Genomic DNA, 21,244 nt, shown 5'->3' on the forward strand with positions numbered 1-21,244 from the left:
TTGAACTGGACAAGAAATAGGACTTCAAACACCTTTTCCAATTAAATGGTTTCATTAACTCAATATTATATTATTTAGCTAAATAAGGACGTGATTATGGTGAGTTACCATCAACTTCCCACATTGGAAAGAAAAAAGAATGTTGGTAAGAGATCACTTAAAAGGACATGTAATAATGACAGAAAGTCAAATAACACATTCTTCAATATTCAAAATAAAGAAGGAGAAATCTCTGTGTTTGAAAAAAAAAACATTTGTTGCAAAGGGTAAAGAAATCATCTTTTTAAGTGATAGCAAATTAATGCCATCTTTTATAGACAGTCTGCTTATTAGAAGTTGTATCAAAAGATGCTAAGAATGTTTTGCCAAACTACGAAGCTAATGTCTCTTTTTAATCTATAACAGAAATCTTGATCCTGAATTATTTAGGATAATTGTTGTCATGGTTACCTATCACCCTAATAAAGGAGCAGATTAAAGTAGTCCTTGGCCAGACTTTGTATAAAATAAGAGAAGAAGCACAGCTTATGCAACTTATAAAATTACAATGGACATAGGAGTAATATGAATGATCCTGACTAAATTCATCTCTGACATCGATATAGGTAAAGCACACATCTCCTTTTGTTTTACTTTTTCTTGAAAGTTTTGTATTATTGGTCGGGCGCATGGCGGTTCCAGATATATAGATACATTTATGTATCTACATCTATATTCTATCTATCAATAATATACAAATCATCTAGTGCAAGAGCCTCTAAGTGACCTAATACCTGGAAAATTACTCAATGGGCTGCAGTTGCCACAGGCAGAGCATCATCTCCATGGAGAAGTGGGAGACTTAAATGGTGACAAGGTTTTCCTCAATACGTAGACCAAGAGGGGAACCAGAACTATCAGCATGTTATGTTTCCCAATGATTGACAGTTAAATGCTTTTAAGATAAATAATTCCTTTTTATGTCCCATGCCTGTGGCAATTCAGTCATTTATACCATTTTGATTCCTGATTTCAGGTTATTAACCAGTAGCCTTCTTAAGAAAACTGGCATAATCAACAGGATAATAATAAAAAAATAAAAAAAAAAAAAGATCTCCAGGTTCAACCAAAGGGAAAAGCAGGGCAAGGATTTGATTGTGTTGCTTCAAGTGTAGCTAAATGACCCCAGTCCAGTGAGATGATAGCTATGGGCAACGTAGATATAACCTCTCCACTGCAATCATATGTCAAACTTCCTAAGGGTTATATTATACGAATGGAAGAAAAAAAAAATAGCTCCTTTTTCTTCGAGTTTCATCAGCGAAAGGAGTGAGGGGAATAAATGTGAAATGTAATGTGAAGGATGAAGATTTTTGGGAGAAAGTTTCTAAGCTTTACAAAGGATATGGGTTTCTCTTTGCATTCTAGTTCTCATTATCATGAAATAGAGCAAATGTGGAGAATGAAAAGTGAGAGATAAAAGAAAGTTAGACTGCCCTTTTCTCCCTTTGTGTAGGGATTTACAGCATTGGAAATTTAGTCCAAATTTTAGTAAGCTTTAATTATGCTGTATGTGAATTTCTAAAATAAAATAGGAATAATTAAACTATAGATCTTGTAGAAATCATATATCTTTGTAATTTATATATAAATAGGAAAAGATTCTTCACACTCTTCCCCAAAGAATGAGGAAAATTAATTATTTTATAGTGTTTAGGAAGGTGATTTATTTGAATATTTCTTTATTCTCAGGGTAGTCCCTCTTATAAAATTAAATTTCAAAATATCACAATTAGAAGTTTGAGAAATATGTTAATCCTCAATTATATTTTATTTCTACACTTTGTTGTTTTAAAGATTACGTAGGTCTTGGGAAGAAGGACAAAATATCTTGGGATACATTTTGGTCTGTGGAAATATATATGAATATATACAAAAATATCAGTGTTTTTCTGTCCGTCTCCCCTTCCCCCTTCTCTCCTTATCCCACTATATTTTGATTTTGCCATACAACTTCAATATTTCTCAAAAAGAGAAAATCTTATAACCTAGGCAAACTGTTGATACACTTTAATCTGGGAAATGCAGGTTATAATTATTATGTAATTGACTTCTGAATTCTTAACTATTTATTCAGTTTTCAAGTTGAAGTTTTCAAATCTGTCTGAATAATTTCTTTCAAAGTGACCCTTTTCTCTTCCATATACAAATACTCATAGCTGCTTTCCCTCTGGCAAATAAGAGTATAGCAATTTTATAGTAATTTTTAGTAGAGTCTCTTGAAAACAGTAAAGGCCATAAGAATTGTGAACTATCTAGAATGCCATAAAAGGTGCAAAATAGAGAAATTGTACTGTCCATAAGAATTGTGAACTATCTAGAATGCCATAAAAGGTGCAAAATAGAGAAATTGTACTGTTAATTTTCTAATTATTGATTATGATTATTGTCATAAAATTTGAGTTCAATACCTAAGCAAATTTCAAATTGATTGTAATATATCAAGGTTTCTTATCTTTTGTCATTCCCATAACTCTTGGGAGTAGAAGGCAGGATCTAATGACCTATTTTTTTTAGTTCAAGTAAGATCAATCTATAATATTCTTCCATGTCCTTTCTGTCCAGTGCAGCCTCCTTTGCTTTATTGGTACCTCTGTTTTACGGAGTCCAGTTTTTGTTTGGTTCAGTTGGACTCAAAGACAGCTTTCAACCCAAAAGACCCCAATTACTACTAAAGGACTGTAAACAACTGCCACCAATTAAAGAAAAATTGAATTTCTCTAAGTTTTTAACCTTATTGGATGATCTGAGATGTTTCTCAATCAACTTCATTAATTTTTATGAAGAACCATTAATTTTTACACCACTGCCTTAAGCAGACAGGCCTTAATTTTTATTACTAGTTTGGAGGCAGCTGAAAAATTTCTGAATATTTGTGGTCCATTTTATAATTCAAAACATGTAAGCAGAAGCAATTATTGTGTAAATTTTAATTGTTTTACACATCTTCTTCCCACTGAGATATTATTTCAAAATGCCAGTAAGTACCTTGACATATGTAGCCAAAACTTTCTCTTTGATAGCTTTTTTCTTGATGTATTTTTTAGGTTTTTAAGGGTTTTTTTTTAACTTTACTAAGATGTCTTTACTCATAGTTGAAAGTAGCAGGACAGAGAACATGAGTTTCTCCATAAATATATGGAAAGCACTTCCAAAATGTATTTTAGATGAGAAAAATTATACATTTATAACCATTAACTAAATGATTACCGTTTATTTTTACAACATGTTTCATTTCTTACTTCTAACCCTATCTCTAAACTTGATGCAAAAATATTTCCACGTCTCTAGTTTAGAGACAGAAATTGTGTTGAATTATAGATGTCATCATTAGTGTTTAATGATATATACAAATAACGTTCTGGCAATACGTAGTTTCAAATTAGATTCTTATAACATGGCAAAGTTGATGTTTCTATTTTTAAAATAAATTAATGACTATATATGTTAATGAAAAGGAGGAGGATAATTGAGAACTTGTCAATATTCCAATTTGAACTGAACACTTCTTTTTTATACTTCTTGAGGGAAAAAAAAAACACTTCTGAAAGTCATATACATAAGTCATTAAATTATATTGCAATACTCTTTTTTGTGACTGTTCCTGAACTGTTTTGTTGAAGATCTCTAGTCAACAAATCAAGTCCAATATTTCAGACCAGCGAAAGGATAACAGCAACCAGAATCATAAAGGCCTTCATTTTGCATCCATGCCACCACATTTGTCTGTGAAGTTGTTTAGATCTGTTGCTAAAAGCTGTTGCATTATCTGATAAGCTTTCTGATTTGTGTTGCTGCTCATCCAGTCTCTCTCCTCTTTCAATCACTTTCATAATTTACTCTTGAATGACATCAATTACTTCATCCACTCGATTTTGTGCATTCTTAATTCTCTCGTTGTGAGGTCAAAATTTTGTTCCAGATGGTATCCTTAGGATAAAAGTCCTCTTCTTCATTTGAGTCTTCTTTCAAAAAATTTCTCCTTTAACTTTTCTTTTAGTTTTTTCCTTTTTTTTTTTTTTTTTTACTGATATACTGGACAATTTATTTCTTGTGTTTATGTTTTTATATGACTCATTTCTTATTCCTTCAGCCAAATTTAAAGCACCTAAGTGCTAAAGTTATTTCATATATGTCTCAGCTTCTCTCAGAGTTTTGCTCATAAAAGGTTCTCTTTTTTAAAAAAAATATTTTATTTGTTTTCAGTTTTCTACCATCATTTCCATATATCTTAGATTTTTTCTGTCCCTTCCTTTCATTCTCCCATCTCTTCCCCCTCCTTCCCCAAGATGCTGTGCAATCGTATATAGGTTCTATGCACACATTCTTATTAAATATATCCTTACCTTGGTCATATTTCATAGAAGAATTAAAGTGAATGGAAGAAATTATAAAACAAAACAAAACGTAACACAAGATGAAATGGTCTGCTTCATTCTGCAATACAATTCCATAGTTCTTTTCTGTATGTGGAAGGCATTTTGCCTCGAGTCCATTGGGAATTTTTAGGTCCTCACATTGCTGTGAAGAATTAAGTCTATCAGAAAAATTTCTACTATAGTGTGGCTGTTGCTGTGTACAAAGTTCTACTGGTTCTGCTCCTTTCACTCAACATCAGTTCATATACGTCCTTCCAATCCTCTCTGAAGGTTTTCTGTTCATCATTTCTTACAGCACAGCAGTATTCCATTACATTCATATATCACAACTTGTTCAGCCATTCCTCAGTTGATGGGCATCACCTTGATTTCCAGTTTTTTACCTCCACAAAGAGAGTTGCTATAAATATGTTTGTAAATATGGGACTCTTTCCCATTTTTATGATCTCTTTGGGATACAGTCCTAGAAGTGGGAGTGCTTGAAGCAAAGGGTGTGCACATTTTTATAACCCTTTGGTCATAGTTCCAAATTGTTCTCCAGAATGGATGGATCAGCTCACAACTCGACCAACAATGAATTAGTGTTCCAACTTTCTCACATCTTCTCCAACATTTGTCATCTCCCGGTTTTGTCATGTTAGCCAATCTGATAGGTGTGATGTAGTAATTTAGAGTTGTTTTCATTTCCATGTCTCTAATCAATATGATTTAGAGCATTTTTTCATATGACTGTACATAGCTTTAATTTCTTCCTCTGAAAACTGCCTGTCCATAACCTTTCACCATTTATAAATTAGGGAATAACTTGGGTTCTTGTATATTTGACTCAGTTCTCTTTATATTTTAGAAATGAGACCTTTAATTACAGATACTAGTTACAAAAATTCTTTCCCAGTTTTTTGCTTCCCTTCTAATTTTGGTTGCATTGGGTTGGTTTGGGCAAAAAGCAAACAAACAAACAAACAAAAACAAAGACAAAAATAACTTCTTAATTATAAATCAAAATTTTCCATTTTGCACTTCATAATGTTCTCTATGTCTTCTTTGGTCAAAAATTTCTCCATTCCCAATAAATCTCGCAAATACTCAATTCCTTGCTCCTCTGATTTCTTTATACTATCAGTCTTTATATCTCCATCATGTATCAATTTTGAATTTATAATTGTGTGCAGTGTCACATATTGGTCTATATCCACTTTCTACCTTATTGTTATCCAGTTTTCCCAGAAAATTTTGTGAAATTGTGAGTTCTTTGTCTCAGAAGCCCTTTGGTTAATCACAAATAGATTACTATGTTCATTGACTACTGTGTCTTGAGTACCTAACCTGTTCCTCTGGTTTCTCCATCTATTTCTTAGACAGTAGCAAGTGGATTTCATGATTATTGCTTTGTAATACAATTTGAAATCTCTTAGGGCTAGGCTACCTTCCCCAGCATTTCTTTTCATTAGTTCCCTTGATATTCCAGCTCTTTTTATTCTTCCAGATAAATTTAGATATCATTTGTTTTAGCTCTAGAAAACAAACATCTGGTGGTTTGAATGGTGTGGCACTGAATAAAGTAATTTAGGTAGAATTGCCATGTGTATGATATTATTTCAACCACCCCAAGAGCAAATTATGTATTGCCATTTACTTAGATGTGACTTTATTTGTGCAGAAAATATTTTGTATTTGTGTTCATATAGTCCCTGGGTTTGTTTTGGGATGTAGAATACCAGATATTTAATAGTGTCTGTGTGTGTGTGTGTGCGCGCGCGCTTGTGTTCATCCTTCTTTGCCAAAGAAGACCATGTCATTAGAGAAATAATGAAATGACTTGCACTTGACTTTATTTTGAGTGAGGGAGGACTGTGTAGGTCATTAGCCTCACTTCTCCTCCTGAGCCATCCGAATCCAGTGACCAGATCTTCATCAGGATAACTGGAGATTACCCAGCATGAAGCAATTGGGGTTAAGTGACTTGCCCAAAGTCACACAGCTAGTGAATGTCAAGTGTCTGGACTTTACTCATCTCAGGGTGGGAAAGCAGTGTTTCAAACTGTGGCCTCTTTTTGCTACTACTTTCAGAGCTAGTTCTGTGGATTTTCAAATTATTGGTGCTAATAAGTTGGTATAATATGCAGAAGGACATGGTTACAGTTTTCTTGGTTTGTACTCTCGTTTTTGTCAAAGAAGAGTCCCTGCTCCCCTGCAGCTCCAAGCATTAGGGTTACCTTTGACCCTGGAACTGTGACCAGGTCCCCTGCTCTCCTGCAAGTTAAAGTGCTTGTACTCCTTTTTGCTTTGGAAATGCTACGAGGGTCACTGATCCCTTTTGACCAGCCACAATTGTTCCTCTCTGTCCTTGAACTAGGACCCAGGACTGCTTATGGGAAAAAGACTTACTAGGCAGCACAGACTTCATCCAGTGCCGTTAAAGCATCTCCTACAATCTCTTTCTGAACACTTGTCTGACCTCCTTACCGTCTCTAAGCTGAGAGCTTTCAGAGCTGCTGATACTTGTGATAGTGGTATCATAGCCACCTTCAAGGCCCACCATGACTATTGTTTCTGCTTCTCTTCAGGGCTGCCTTCCACCCCATTGTCACAGACTTCTCATGCCCATCTGCTAAGTGGTCTAAGACTGGAAAAATATCTCACTCTGGACTTTTTTTGGCTCTGTTAATCCAAAGCAGATTTTTTTTTTTTGATTTTGAAATTATTATGAAGTTGGAAAATGTTGAAAGAATTCAGTTGGGTTGCTACCTATATGTTTCTGGTCTACCTCTTACTTTCACCAGAAATAAGGGAGTGTACTTTCTACTCTTGTCAGTGTCTCCCACTGAGAATTGTGGTATGTAAGGGGTACTGTAATTCTGGTCTTTCAACTTGCTTATAATATACCTAACTACTTTATATCTAACTCATAGCTCCTCTTCTTTTATACAAAGATATCATCTGAGATGGGGCAGTTAGGTGGTGCAGTGGATAGAGTACAAGTGTAAAAGTGTGTACCATAGCTTTAAATGGCATCACTCTTGCTGTGGGGCTTTGCTAGTAATATATAGAAACACAGATGATTTATCTATGTTTATTTTGTAACCCACATCTTTGGCAAAGTTCTTCAATTTTTCAAGTAGTTTTCAAGTATATCATCATGTCATCTGCAAAGAGTCATAATTTAGTATCTTCTCTGCCTATTCCAATTTCTTCAATTTCTTTTTCTTCTCTTGTTTCCAAAGCTAATATTTCTAGTACCATATTGAATAACACCAGTGATAATGGACATCCTTGTTTTACCCCTGATCTTATTGGAAATGCATCTAGCTCATTCCCATTGCATATAATGCTTGCTGAAGAATTCAGGCAGATACTGCTCATTATTTTATGGAAAGTTCCATTTATTTAATAGGATTATTTAACAGGAAAGGGTGTTGTATTTTGTCAAAAGTTTTTCTGAATCTAATTCAGATAATCGTGTGATTTCTGTTAGCTTTGTTATTGAGATGATAAATAATGTTAATGGTCTTCCTAATATTGAACCAGTTCTGCATTCCTGATATAAATCCTACCTCATCATAATGTATTATTCTCGTGATAATTTTCTGTATTCTTTTTGCTAATATGTTATTTAAAATTTTTACATCTATATTCATTAGAGAAATTGGACTATAATTTTCTTTCTCTGTTTTGGCTCTTTGTGATTTAGGTATAAGAACTATATTTGTATCATAAAAAAAAAAAATTGGTAGTACTCTTTTTTCAACAGTTTTCCCAAATACTCTAATTAGTATAAGAATTAATTCTTATATTTGATATAATGTTTGATAGAATTCTATTTTAAATCCAACTGGCCCTGGAAATTTTTTTCTAGGGAGTTCATTGATGGCTTGCTCAATTTTTTATCTGATATGGAATTACTCAAGTATTCCAAATCATCTTCTGTAATCTGGCCAGTTAACTTTTAAAAAATTTGCATCCATTTCATTTAGATTGCAGAATTTATGACAGTTGGTCAAAGTAATTTCTAATCATTGTTTTAATTTCCTCCTCCTTGGAGGTACATTCCCCATTTTCACTTTTGATATTGTTAATTTGATATTCTTCTTTCTTTCTTTTAAATTAAATTGACTAAAGGTTTATCAGTTTTATTGGTCTTTTCATGAAACCAACCCTTAGTTTTATTAGTTCAATAGTTTTCTTAATTTCAATTTTATTAATCTCTCCTTTGAGTTTCACTATTTCTGAATTCATATTTATTTGGTGGTTTTCAATTCGCTGTTTTTCAAGCTTTTTCAGCTGCATGCCCATTCATTGAACTCCCTTTTATCTATTTTATTTATGTAGGCATTCAAAGATATATAACTTCTCGTAAGAACTGCTTTTGCGTTATCCCATAACACTTGGTAGACTGTTACATTGTTGTTATTCTCTTGAATGAAGTTGTTGATTGTTTCTATGATTTGCTGTTTAATCCACTCATTCTTTAGGATTAGATTATTTAGTTTTCAACTAATTTTTGGTTGATGTCTCCATGTCTTTTTATTACACATAATTTTTGTTGGATTATTATCTGAGAAGAATGCATTGACTATCCCTGCCTTAATGCACTGAATTGTGAGGGTTTTATGCCCTAGTACATTGACAAGTTTTCTATATGTGCCACCTACTACTGAAAAAAAGGTATATTTCTTTCTATCTCCATTCAGTTTTCTCCAGAGGCGTATCATATCTACCTTATTCAGACTTTTATTCCCCTCCTTAACTTCTTTCTTGTTTTTGTTGAGGTTAATTTCATCAAGTTCAGAGAGAGGGAGGTTGATGTCTCCCACTCTTGTTTTTTTGCTGTTTATTTCTTCCCATAACTCCCTTAACTTCTACTCTAAGCATTTGGATGCTATACCACTTTGAGCACAGATGTTTGGTAATGATATTGCTTTGTTGTCTATAGTATCTTTTTGCAGGATATAGTTTCCTTCCTTATCTCTTTTGATTAGAACTATTTCTGCTTTTGCTTTATCTGAGATTAAGATTGGTGTTCCTCCTTTTTTGTTTACGTCAAGTGAAACAAAATATATTCTCCTCGAACCTTTTATTTCTACCCTATGTGTATCCCCCCATTTCAGATGTGTTTCTTGTGAACAATATATTATTGGATTATTTTTTACACCCTTCTGCTATCCATCTCCGTTTCATGGGAGAAGTAATCCCATTGACATTGGCAGTTATGATTACTGTCTGGATCTCTCCTTCCACCCTCTTTCCTCCTCTTTATACTTAAAGCTCTCCCTTCTCCCTTCACCTGACAATAAAGTTTTAATTTTTGATAACCTCCTCCCTCAGTCTTCCCTCCCTTCTTTCATTCCCCACTCTTGTATTCGTTTTCCCTTACTACTTCTTCCCTCCTCTCTTTGCTTTACCCTTTCCGTGTGACTGCCTATAGAGCTAGTCAGATTTCTGTTAGTTTCTTGTTCCCTCCTTGAAACAAATGCGATGAGAGAAAATCTCAAACAATGTCCATTTCCTTCTCCTCTTTTCCTCTTCTGTAATACATTTTTCTGCCGCTTCCTGTGATTTAATTTATCCTTTTCTGCCTCCTCCTTTTCCCATCAGTCATTACAATCCCTTTGTACTCTTAAATCACATTTTTATTCTCAAATCATTTACTTTATACCCACTCCCTGTATCTATAGGTGTATCTTCTATATGTATATATACATATATATGTGTATACATACATACATACATACATACATACATATATATATATATATATGCAGTTCTCAAGATTAACAAGTATCTTCTTCTGTTATAAAGCTGTAAATAGTTTCCCTATATTGAATAAGAAGTTTTCCCCCTGCTTACTTTCCTATTCTGGTTTTTTAAAATTAAATTTTTTAATTAGTTTTCAGTGTTCTGCAATCACTTCCTTATATCTTAGACTTCTCCTTCCTCCGTCCCACTCATCCCCTACTCCCTCCCTCCTGAGATGGTATACGATTTTAGATAGGTTCAACATTTTATGTAGACCTAGTACTTCGTTACAATGCAAGTGCTTGAAATTCCCATTGGACTCTTGAGGAAAAATGCCTTGCACAGCCAGAGAAAGAATTATGGAATCTGATATCAGAAAGAAGCAGACCGTTTTCTTTATATTATATTTTGGTTTGTTTTATGATTTTTTTCCATTCATTTTAATTTTTCTATACAATGTGAGAAAGGCAAAATTTTTTTTTAGCAGGACTGTATGTGTGCCTCTCTTGGGACTTGTGTTTGAAGATCAAATTTTCTATTGAGCTCTGGTCTTTTCATCAGGAAGTTCTGCAAGTCCTTTATTTCATTGAATATCTGTCTCCTGGCCTGAAATATTATGCTCAGTTTCATTGGGTTATTGATCCTTGTTTGTAGTCCCAGATCCTTTGCCTTAAGGAATATTGTATTCCAATCACTCTGATCTTTTAATGTAGAAGCTGAAAAGTCCTGTGTGATCTTCATTTGAATGGTTTCTTTCTGTCTGCCTGCAGTATTTTCAATTTCACTTGATAGTTCTGGAAATTTGTCAAGGATATTCCTTGATGTTTTTAATTTTGGATATGGTGGATTGCGGATTCTATGATTATTTTGCCCTCCAGAACATAGAATGCTGGCCAGTTTTGTTTGATGATTTCTTGAAAGATATTTTACAACCTCCTTTTTTCTTTCATGGCTAATGAGTTGACCAATAATTCTTAGATTTTCTCTCTTGCATCCATTTTGCACATCAGCTGTTTTTACAGTTAGATATTTTATGTCTTCTTCTATCTTTTTGTTCCTCAGATTCTCTTTGATTCATTTTTGATGTCTCATAGAGTCATTACAGCCTACTATTCCAATTCTAATTTTTATCAAATTGTTTCCTTCAGTTAAATTTTACATGTCCTTTCTCATCTATTCAATTGTCCTTTTAGGGAGTTATTTTCATCTGGTAGCTTTTGTACTTCCTTTTCCATTAGCCCACTTTTCTTTGTAAATTCTTCCGTGATTTCTTTTTTTCATATTTTTAAAATCATTGGCCAGTTTTTTTTCTAGTTCCCTAATTTGGCTTTTAAAATCTTTCTTGAATTCTTCCAAGAATTATTTTTGGGCTTCAGACTGGTTCATACTCCCTTCTGATGTTTCAGATGGTGTACAGTCTCAATGCTGACCTCTTTTGTATTTGTGTTTTGGTCCTTGACCTGATTGAAAGATTCTATATTCTTATCTTTTCTATTTTACTTCTTGCTCATGATGTTTTTCCTTTTCCTGGCTTTTAAAGTGGATCTCTGCTTCTGAGGCACAGAGGACTCTGTCTCACTGTGTTTTGTTTTGTTTTGTTTTTTTCTGTTTTGCTTTGTTTTTTTGTTTGTTTGTTTGTTGTTGTTGTTGTTGTTTTTTGCTTAGAGCTTCAGGATTTATTTATTGTGGTCTCTGGTTCTTTCAGCTAGTAGCTAGAATGCTGTGGCTGACCTGGTGCTGAGCTACATGATGTGCTGAGCTGCATGATGTGCCAAAGCAGAAGCCAGGTGAAGTCTTTCTGAGTTTCCCAGGAATTACCCTGGAATTACCTGTGTTAAATGTGGGGGAGGGGTGGTGTGGTCACAGGAGGTTTCCTCTTCTGAGCACAGGCAGTTTCAGTGGTTGGTGAACCCCCTTGCAGTAAATTCTTCCCTATTCCCCTGTCTGTGCTGAGGTGCTCCTGGTGTGCTGCGGTTGACGATTGCTCTCTGGGATAGCTCAGGTCTTGCACTGGTACCCTTCAGCCACAGCAAATGGAAGCCCCACCTTTTGCCATTTTCCTAGCCTCATGGGCTAAGAGACTGTTTGCCTCTTTTCCTGATCATACCATTTCAGGATTTTTCCTGGAGAAATATTCTCTGAGTTTTTCAAGGTCAACAAGGGGAGAGATAGAGCATTTACAGATCACTCCTCCATCTTGGCTCCTGGAGTTCAAGTAGGAAACTTACAAGACACTTAATCTGCAGTCTGATAACCTCCGGAGCCACTGTTGCAGTTACCTGAGGTTCTGTGGTTCTCTCTCGTTCAGTTCCATTGGGCTCCTGTACTGGGGTGATATGTTTGAGATTCTGTAGTGTGCCTACTGATTCAGATTGTCCAGGGCTTCCTGCTGGGCTTTCCTATGTCAGGGTCTGTTCTGGTACAGCCTGTGAGTTGTGCTGTCCTCCCTCTCCTTTCACAGAACATGTGACATCATCATTGTTTAAGTGGCATTTGAATTTGGTAGGCAGCTTTATTACTCAGAAAGTTGTTTTCCTTTTCCTAAGTTTATGAAGCAGAGATACACCACCTAGGCATCCACTGATAGACTTCTGGTTGTCACTTACAGTTGGGACAGCACAGGCTGGGTCCTCATGGGCTGAGATGGACTATTGATATATATGTATTTTTCTTTTGGCAACAAATGAGCTATCTATATCATCTTTATTATTCTGTTTTAGCTTTAGAAGCAAGTTCAAATTCTTAAATATTTATCTTTGGCATATGTTACTTAACTTAAACTAATCTAGCCCAGAGGACATTTTGATATCATAGAAGAAAGATTCCATGGAAAGCAGAAGGTGCTTATTTGGGGGAAAAATAAAGAAGGAGCCCTATCAAATTACGTTTATGACACAAACTATTTTAATAACTGAATCAGGGAGAGTAAAAATAGAGAAAGAAAACTGTAGACTAATTTCTTTAATGACTAAAGTAAAAAAATTGAAGTTAGTACTTGCAAGAAGATTATAGAAATATATGACAAAGATTATGCTTATGACCAGGTGGGATTTATACTAGGAATTCAGGGTTGGTTCAACATTAGGAAAACTATAAGCATAAATGACTATGTAAATAAGAAAAAAAAACTTTAAAATTGTCATTACATCAATGAAAATGTAATTCTTCAAATAGCAAAGTTCTCTGACAACATATAACATCCCTCCTTATTTAGAACAATTTTTTTTATTTAACTTTTAACATGTATTTTCATAACATTTTGGGTTACAAATTTTCTCCCCTTTTATCCCCTCCCCCCCAGACCCAAGCATGCTAATTGCCCCTGTGACCAATCTGCTCTCTCTTCTATCATCCCTCTCTGCCCTTGTCTCCGTCTTCTCTTTTGTCCTGTAGGGCCAGAGAGCTTTCTTTACCCCTTAACCTGTATTTCTTATTTCCTAGTGGTAAGAACATTACAGTTGATCCTAACACTTTGAGTTCCAACTTCTTTAGCTCCCTCTCTCTCCAGCCCTTCCCTTTGGAAAGCAAGGAATTCAATATAGGCCAAATCTGTATAGTTTTGCAAATGATTTCCATACTAGTTGTGTTGTATAGGACTAACTATATTTCCCTCCATCCTATCCTGTCCCCCATTACTTCTATTCTCTTATGATCCTTTCCCTCCCCATGAGCGTCGACCTCGGATTGTATTCTCCTCTCCATGGCTTCCCCTCTATAATACCCCCACCCTGCTTGTGCCCTTGTCCCCCACTCTCCTGTATTGTGAGATAGGTTTTCCTATCAAAATGAGTGTGCATTTTATTCTTTCCTTTAGTGGAATGTGATGAGAGTAGACCTCATGTTTTTCTCTCGCATCCCCTCTTTATCCCTCCACTAATGACTCTTTTGCTTCCCTCTTTTATGAGAGATAATTTGCCCCATTCAATTTCTCCCTTTCTCCTCCCAATATATTTCTCTCTCACTGCTTGATTTCATTTTTTTTTTAAGATATGATCCCATCCTCTTCAATTCACTCTGTGCACTCTGTCTCTATGTACATGTGCGTGTGTGCATGTGTGTGTGTGTGTGTGTGTGTACTCCTACCCAGTACCCAGATACTGAAATGTTTCAAGAGTTACAAATATTGTCTTTCCATGTAGGAATGTAAAGAGTTCAACTTTAGTAAGTCCCTTATGACTTCTCTTTACTGTTCACCTTTTCATGGTTCTCTTCATTCTTGTGTTTGAAAGTCAAATTTTCTTTTCAGCTCTGGTCTTTTCATCAAGAAAATTTTAAAATCCTCTATTTCATTGATAGACCATTTTTTCTCCTGAAGTATTATACTCAGTTTTGCTGGGTAGGTGATTCTTGGTTTTAGTCCTAGTTCCTTTGACTTCTGGAATATCCTATTCCATGCCCTTCGATCCCTTAATGTAGATGCTGCTAGATCTTGTGTTATCCTGATTGTATTTCCACAATACTTGAATTGTTTCTTCCTAGCTGCTTGCAATATTTTCTCTTTCACCTGGGAATTCTGGAATTTGACCATAATGTTCTGAGGAGTTTCTCTTTTTGGATCTCTTTCAGGCGGTGTTCTGTGGATTCCTTGAATATTTATTTTGCCCTCTGGTTCTAGAATCTCAGGGCAGTTTTCCTTGATAATTTCATGGAAGATGATGTCTAGGCTCTTCTTTTGATCATGGTATTCAGGTAGTCCCAAAATTTTTACATTGTCTCTCCTGAATCTATTTTCCAGGTCAGTTGTTTTTCCAGTGAGATATTTCACATTATCTTCCATTTTTCAAATCTTCTCGCTGTGTTCTGTGATATCATGCTTTCTCACAAAGTCCTTAGCCTCCATCTGTGCCATTCTGTTTTGAAAGAACTATTTTCTTAAGTGAGCTTTTGAATCTCCTTTTCCATTTGGCTAATTCTGCTTTTGAAACCATTCTTCTCCTCATTGGCTCTTTGAACCTCTTTTGCCAATTGAGTTAGGCTAGTTTTCAAGGTGTTAATTTCTTCAACATTTTTTTGGTTCTCCTTTAGCAGGGAACTGATCTGCTTTTCATGCTTTTCTTTCGTCTCTCTCATTTCTCTTCCCAGTTTTTCCTCCACCTCTCTAACTTGATTTTCAAAATTCCTCTTGAGCTCTTCCATGGCCCGAGCCCATTGGGTGGGCTGGAACACAGAAGCCTTGATTTCTGTATCTTTGCCTGATGTTAAGCATTGTTCTTCCTCATCAGAAAGGAAGGGAGGAAATGTCTGTTCTCCAAGAAAGTAGCCTTCAGTAGTCTTATTTCTTTTCCCTTTTCTGGGCATTTTCCCCAGCCACTGACTTGACCTCTGAATATTCTCTTCACACCCACCTCGCCTCCTGGTCCTCTCAGCCAGCGTTTGGGGACTGAGATTCAAATGCTGCTTCCAGCCTTAGGGCTTTTGGCGGGGGCAGGGCTGCTATTCAGTGTGAGAATTAAGTTCAGGTGGTCAGGTCGGGGCAGGTCCGCCTCTCAGGCTCAGTTCCGTCAGGGGGTTTATGCACAGACCTTCCACAATGGATCCAGGCTCCCGCCTGCTTGGGGAGCCCCTGTCTGCAGCGCCTCTCAGCTTCTATCTCGGGGGGGGGGGGAGCCATGGGGGCACTCCACTCCCCTGTCGACCCGCCAAAGAGACTCTCTCACCGACCCCAGTCACCTGTGGGTGGAGGGACTTGTGCGGCTGCTGGAGATCCTGTTCCTGAAGCCTGCTCGGATCTTTTCCTCTCTCGGTGCCGTGGCTGCGGCAGGGCTGCACTCAGCTCCCAGTCCCGCGCCCAGTCCGCAGCGCGAAGGACCCCCCGCGAGAGGTTTGCAGGTCTCTCCGGAACAGAAATGTCCCTCGCTCCAATATTCTGTGGCCTCTGGGTGCAGAATTCACCGCGAGTTGCTCCCCTGTAGCCAGTCTGTGGGTTGTGGGTTCGGAGCTATGTGTATGTGCGTCTTTCTACTCCGCCATCTTGGCTCCGCCCCCAAAAGCCTATTTAGAACAATTTTTAAAAAGTGTAGGAAAAAATGGAGCCTTTCTTAAGATGATATGTAGTATCTCTTTAAAACCAATAATAAATATTAATTCTAAAGCATGTAAAATTGAAGCCTTCCCAACAGATCAGAGTACTTGCAACCATCAGCATTATCACTACTATTATGTTATAATATGCTAAAAATGCTAGGTATAGCCATTAGACAAGAAGGATCATTATTTTACTTATTTCATTGAATATTTCTCAAATACTTCTTAAATTATCTCTATTTAATCTGTTTTCCATGTTAGATGTTTTTCTAATGATATATTTCTCATTTCTTCTACGTTTTCCATTCTTTTGACTTCATTTTCTTTTTTATGTCTCATGGAACCATCAGAAGTCATCTACAGAATTCTAATTTTTAAGCAATTAATTTTTACACTTGCCTTTTTTAGCTCTCTTGTATATTTGGACAATTCTGCTTTTTTAAGGAGCTATTTTCATTTGTGATGTTTCAGAAACTCATTTTTTTTCTCACTCAGCCAATTTTATTTTTAAGATATAATTTGCTTCACTTATTATTTGTGCCCCTTTCCTAAGCTGTTATTTCATAAACATATGAAATTTCATAATTTCATAATATTATTTATAATTTTTATTCTTTGCTCTCATCTCTTTACTTATTTTAATTCTCGTTTCTTTTCTTATTTTTTTCCTCTGCATATTTTGCAAAGAATTTTAGGTCTTCTTGGAATTTTTGTTGAACTTTTGTCCAATTCACCTTTCTTTTTCAGTCTTTGAGAATTTGTTCGGAGCTATTTGGACACTGTCTTCTGAGTTCGAGTCTTACTCTTCCTTGTTGCCATAGTAACTGATCAGGTTCTTTTTTTTTGCTCATTTTTCTACACTATTTCTTGATTTAAAACTTTATATTAAAGTTACACTCTCACGCCAAGCGTGTATCTCTCCACCTCTGTCTCTCTCTGTCTCTATCTCTCTCTGTCTTTCTCTTTGTCTCTCTCTCTCTCTCTTTCTCTGTGCCTCTGTGTCTGCTTCTGTGTGTGTGGGGGGATGTGTGTGTATGTGTATTTGGGAGGGGCCATCAAGATTTGGGAAGTCATTTTCTCAAGTTTCAGGCTTTTTCACAGCTATTTTCAGACGTAGTTCTGGGAGGTCATAAGGTTTTGGTACTTCTAAGATGGTGTGACCTACAGAGATGTGGAGGCATTGATCTCATTTTCTTCACTCTGGTCTTTACCTGGGAGTTCACTGATTCCTTAAGATTGCCATTGATACTGCTCCTCAGTGCTAATCCTCCACTGGGAAAAGAAATATTATTGTTCCACATAAACTCTGCTTGCTTTTGACCAAATGTAATCTTGTCTCTCAGGACTCTTACTCTGTTCAAATCTACTCCTCTCCTCCCTTGAAAAATCAATCTGAAGTGAGTACAGGACATGGGTTTTCAAATTTCATGTAGTTCAGCATCTGCTTTTGGTACTGCAATCTGCTTTTGTTCATTTACCAAGGTCTTACTTTCTCTAGATTCTCAGTTCCAGAAGCTGGTGCTGCTGATATTGTCACCATGTAGACTTATATCTGGTGTTTAATCTCTATGGATCTTAGACAAGAATCCATCTGCTTCTTATCCATCTATCTTTCCAATATCTTAAGTGGTCCTGAGTCAGAAGAAAGTCTCATTCTACCTTTTTAAGGCCACTTCAAAATTTGCTTTGATTTGTTATTTTAAACTTGTTCATGTTGGATAGTTGAAAGAGCTTGGCTGAATGATGTCTTTATTCTATCACATTGACCTCATTTTGGGAAGTCTGAGTAGTTCATTTAAGCTAAAGAGATCATTTACATTTCGTAAAATTAAAAAAAAATATCCTTCCCATCAACCAATTGAAACAGATTAAGATGAAGTAGCAGTGACTGTAAAAATTAACATTTAGAGAAAATATACTTATGAGTTTATATCAGTTGAATATAGGGGATAGCACAAATAAAATGTAAAAGAAATTCTTTAATATACTTAATCTAAGTGTGTAAAGAGAATGTTCTCAAAAATAGCAGACTATTAATAACTAGGTGAAATATTGTGCCAAACCATAAAATGCAAAATAAGTTAATATAAAAAGGTTCTGAGGTTTCAAATTCTAACTTTATAAATCGGCAAAGATTAAAATTATTTAGGGATTGGAAAATGGCTAAATGAATTGCAGTATGTGACTATAATGTAATATTCCTGTGCCATAAGAAATTATTAACCAAAAGAATTCATAAAAGATTTCGAAGTTTCAAAGACCTGACAGAGTTGTGAAATAAACATTATCAGTATAACTACATACAACATCACTGTAACAATACAATTTGAAAGAAAGATGATCAACACAAATGAAAACCTGTATTTATAATGATGAAATTGAGCCCCTGCCTGGAAGTGACAATAAATATATTCCTTTTTTCCTGAAAAAATATATTCCCTTTTTCTGAACTGTTTTTTCTCTTTGTTACTAGTTAGTACTATTAGCATCTCCATCAACATCATCATCATCATCATCATCATCATCATCATCATCATCATCATCATCATCATCATCACCAGCAGTAATCAACAAGGAAACACTCTCTGAGGAAGGGAAAGAGGGGAAAAGCAAGGCATTAGTATAAAACAAAGGACAAATAATTATTACATTTTGAAGAACATATGCAAAAAAATCAACAAAAATCTTCACATCATATGTAATACATCTACAGATATATAATATTAATGAATTTAGAGACGATTGTTTTTACTTGGTTTTCTTGAAACAAATACTTTCTGGCCTAGTTTGGAAAATACCAGTTCTATTTTATCCTATAAAACACAACTATTTGAAAAATTCACATTGTTTGATCTACCTCTTACCCAGCATAAAATTAACTGCTATTTGGGTATTTCATTGAGTTGAATTTCAGATATCACATAAATATCTGTAGCTTTTAAAAACAGAAATTACATGCCTCATCATATCCAAAAATTCCCTTTCTGATTTGGCAGATATTTTACTGATCAACTTTATTGTTGCTCGTGGAATAAACATACAATTAGCTCCAGATACAAAAGTCATTAAAACAGATAAAAAGTATATGAACTATTTATGGAATAATTTTATTGTTTGATACCTACAATAAATGTGTGTTGTTTCTAGAACAACATATTCAGAATAACAAGGATTTCTATTTGAAGATCAGTAGATCATAGAGTTTGAGCTAGAAGAGATCTGATAGATCATTTAGCCCAAACCCAACGTTTCAACGACGAGAAAACTGAGATTCATAAAGTTTACATGGTTTGTCAAAGATTTATAGTTATTTTCTACTAGTGGTGAAATTTGAACTACATATTCTAATTAGGAATGTAGCACTTTTTCTATTTCATCGTGTTTTACTTTAATTTCTTTTTCCTTGAAAAATAAAATGATTTATATGAACAAGGGCCCATGTGAACCTATTCTCCAAGACAGAGAACACTTCATAAGTGTAGTTTCGATGATATATCTTCTAGGGAATATCTGTAGGTAGCATGAGTCGGAGCTTAGCATAAGGCCTGGCACATAATAGTTTCTTAATAAATGCTTATAAACTGACTGGAAATGTATTCTATTGAAGGATTGCTGATGTGAGAATACAGATATCTTGACTCTAATTATGATGTTATTTTGTTTCCTTTGTAATAGAGAATGGGGGAGCTAGTCAGTTACGAACCAGTTGGTTTCCTTTACTATCCTGTATATTGCATGCTATGCATTTCCAAGCAATTTTCTTTCAATGGTTCCATAAATTTCACGAGATACCCAAGGAACTCAAAAATATCACAGAGTTGTTAGTCTATCTTAGAGCGTGCCGAGATGTCCCTTTCCTAGAAGATTAGGCATTATCTTTGTATGTTCCTTGCCTTTCTTTCAATCTAACCATATGCAGAGGATTGATTAGTGTACTTTCGGAGATGAGACACTAGGAAACTGCTACTAAGTGGTGAAGAGGAGTCCTCTAGTAGATGATAGATCCAGAGGAGCTAATGTCTCAGGAAGTTTTGACTTGTAACTGAGTTTGCATATAAAATTTTGCATTTTGTTCCTTCTGGGTGACAGTCAAGGTAGCTGGTAAGGGCTACTGTGTATGGGAAAGGGAGAATCTATCTTTTTCCCCAACTGTACAACATGTGCCTGTGAATATGTTGCATATCTCTTACTTTCAATTTTTTTTTCACAATCTTAGGTAAAAAAAATATACTCAGAATTGTAATTGAAAGATTGTGATCTTGCGAAGCTCCAAAGGGCAAAGGAGATATTAGAATTCTCCCCACTCCACTTCACCCCTAATACCAGAAGTTATAACAAAGTCCACTTATGGTATAAAAAGAGAAAAAACACTTTGCAGGTGGTAGTTGAAAGAGAGTCAACTAAGGATGGTATATTGTGCCGAAATATGATGGAGAAAAATGCAAGCAATGACTTCTAGAAAGGTATCAATCTTTGCAACCCAGAGAAACACCAAAAGGTCATTTTAGGAAGATATCACAAAAAGAAGGAAGTATACCCTTGACCAAGAATTTACAGTTACTTCTTTAATCTCATGTTCTCTACAAACGTCTGACTGCTTTTATATTTTAAGTTTAAGCCCATTCTCCCCAAGAAACTTTTAAGTGTTTTTGTAAGAGAAGTAGTATTTTTCTCCCATGGGCACCAAACCTGCCAGTGTAGCCTGAGCCAGTGAAACCCCCAAAAGTTTAAAATATGTCTTCATAACACCATTGATTCAAATTACTTGTCTAATTTGAGATTCTATTCGTTTAATAAGATCTTTGATCCCTACTTGAAATCAATGACGTACAAAAGCTGTTTTAAGTTTCTTTTGAGTACTAACTGTGTGGTTTTAAAACAGTGATAAAAATTTCCTGAAGAGACTATAATAATAGCTGCTATATATCACTGTAAATATTAGAATCCCAGGAATTCTTCAGGTATCTCCTGGACTATGGCTTCTGGGTAGAATTGTGTTAAATAGTAACCTTTCTCTCTTTTACTAAGGTCTTTCAAGTAGAATATTGAATTATCCACCATTAGAT

The 21,244-nt window shown here is 35.4% G+C and overlaps 1 pseudogene; it reads right to left on the reverse strand.

Annotated features, from left to right (window-relative positions):
* Positions 1-3,692: 3,692 nt before the first annotated feature.
* Positions 3,693-17,718, reverse strand: LOC140512302 (vesicle-associated membrane protein 4-like; annotated as a pseudogene).
* Positions 17,719-21,244: the final 3,526 nt, after the last annotated feature.

Source organism: Notamacropus eugenii, chromosome 6, assembly GCF_028372415.1.
Source record: "Notamacropus eugenii isolate mMacEug1 chromosome 6, mMacEug1.pri_v2, whole genome shotgun sequence".
Lineage (NCBI taxonomy): Eukaryota > Metazoa > Chordata > Mammalia > Diprotodontia > Macropodidae > Notamacropus > Notamacropus eugenii.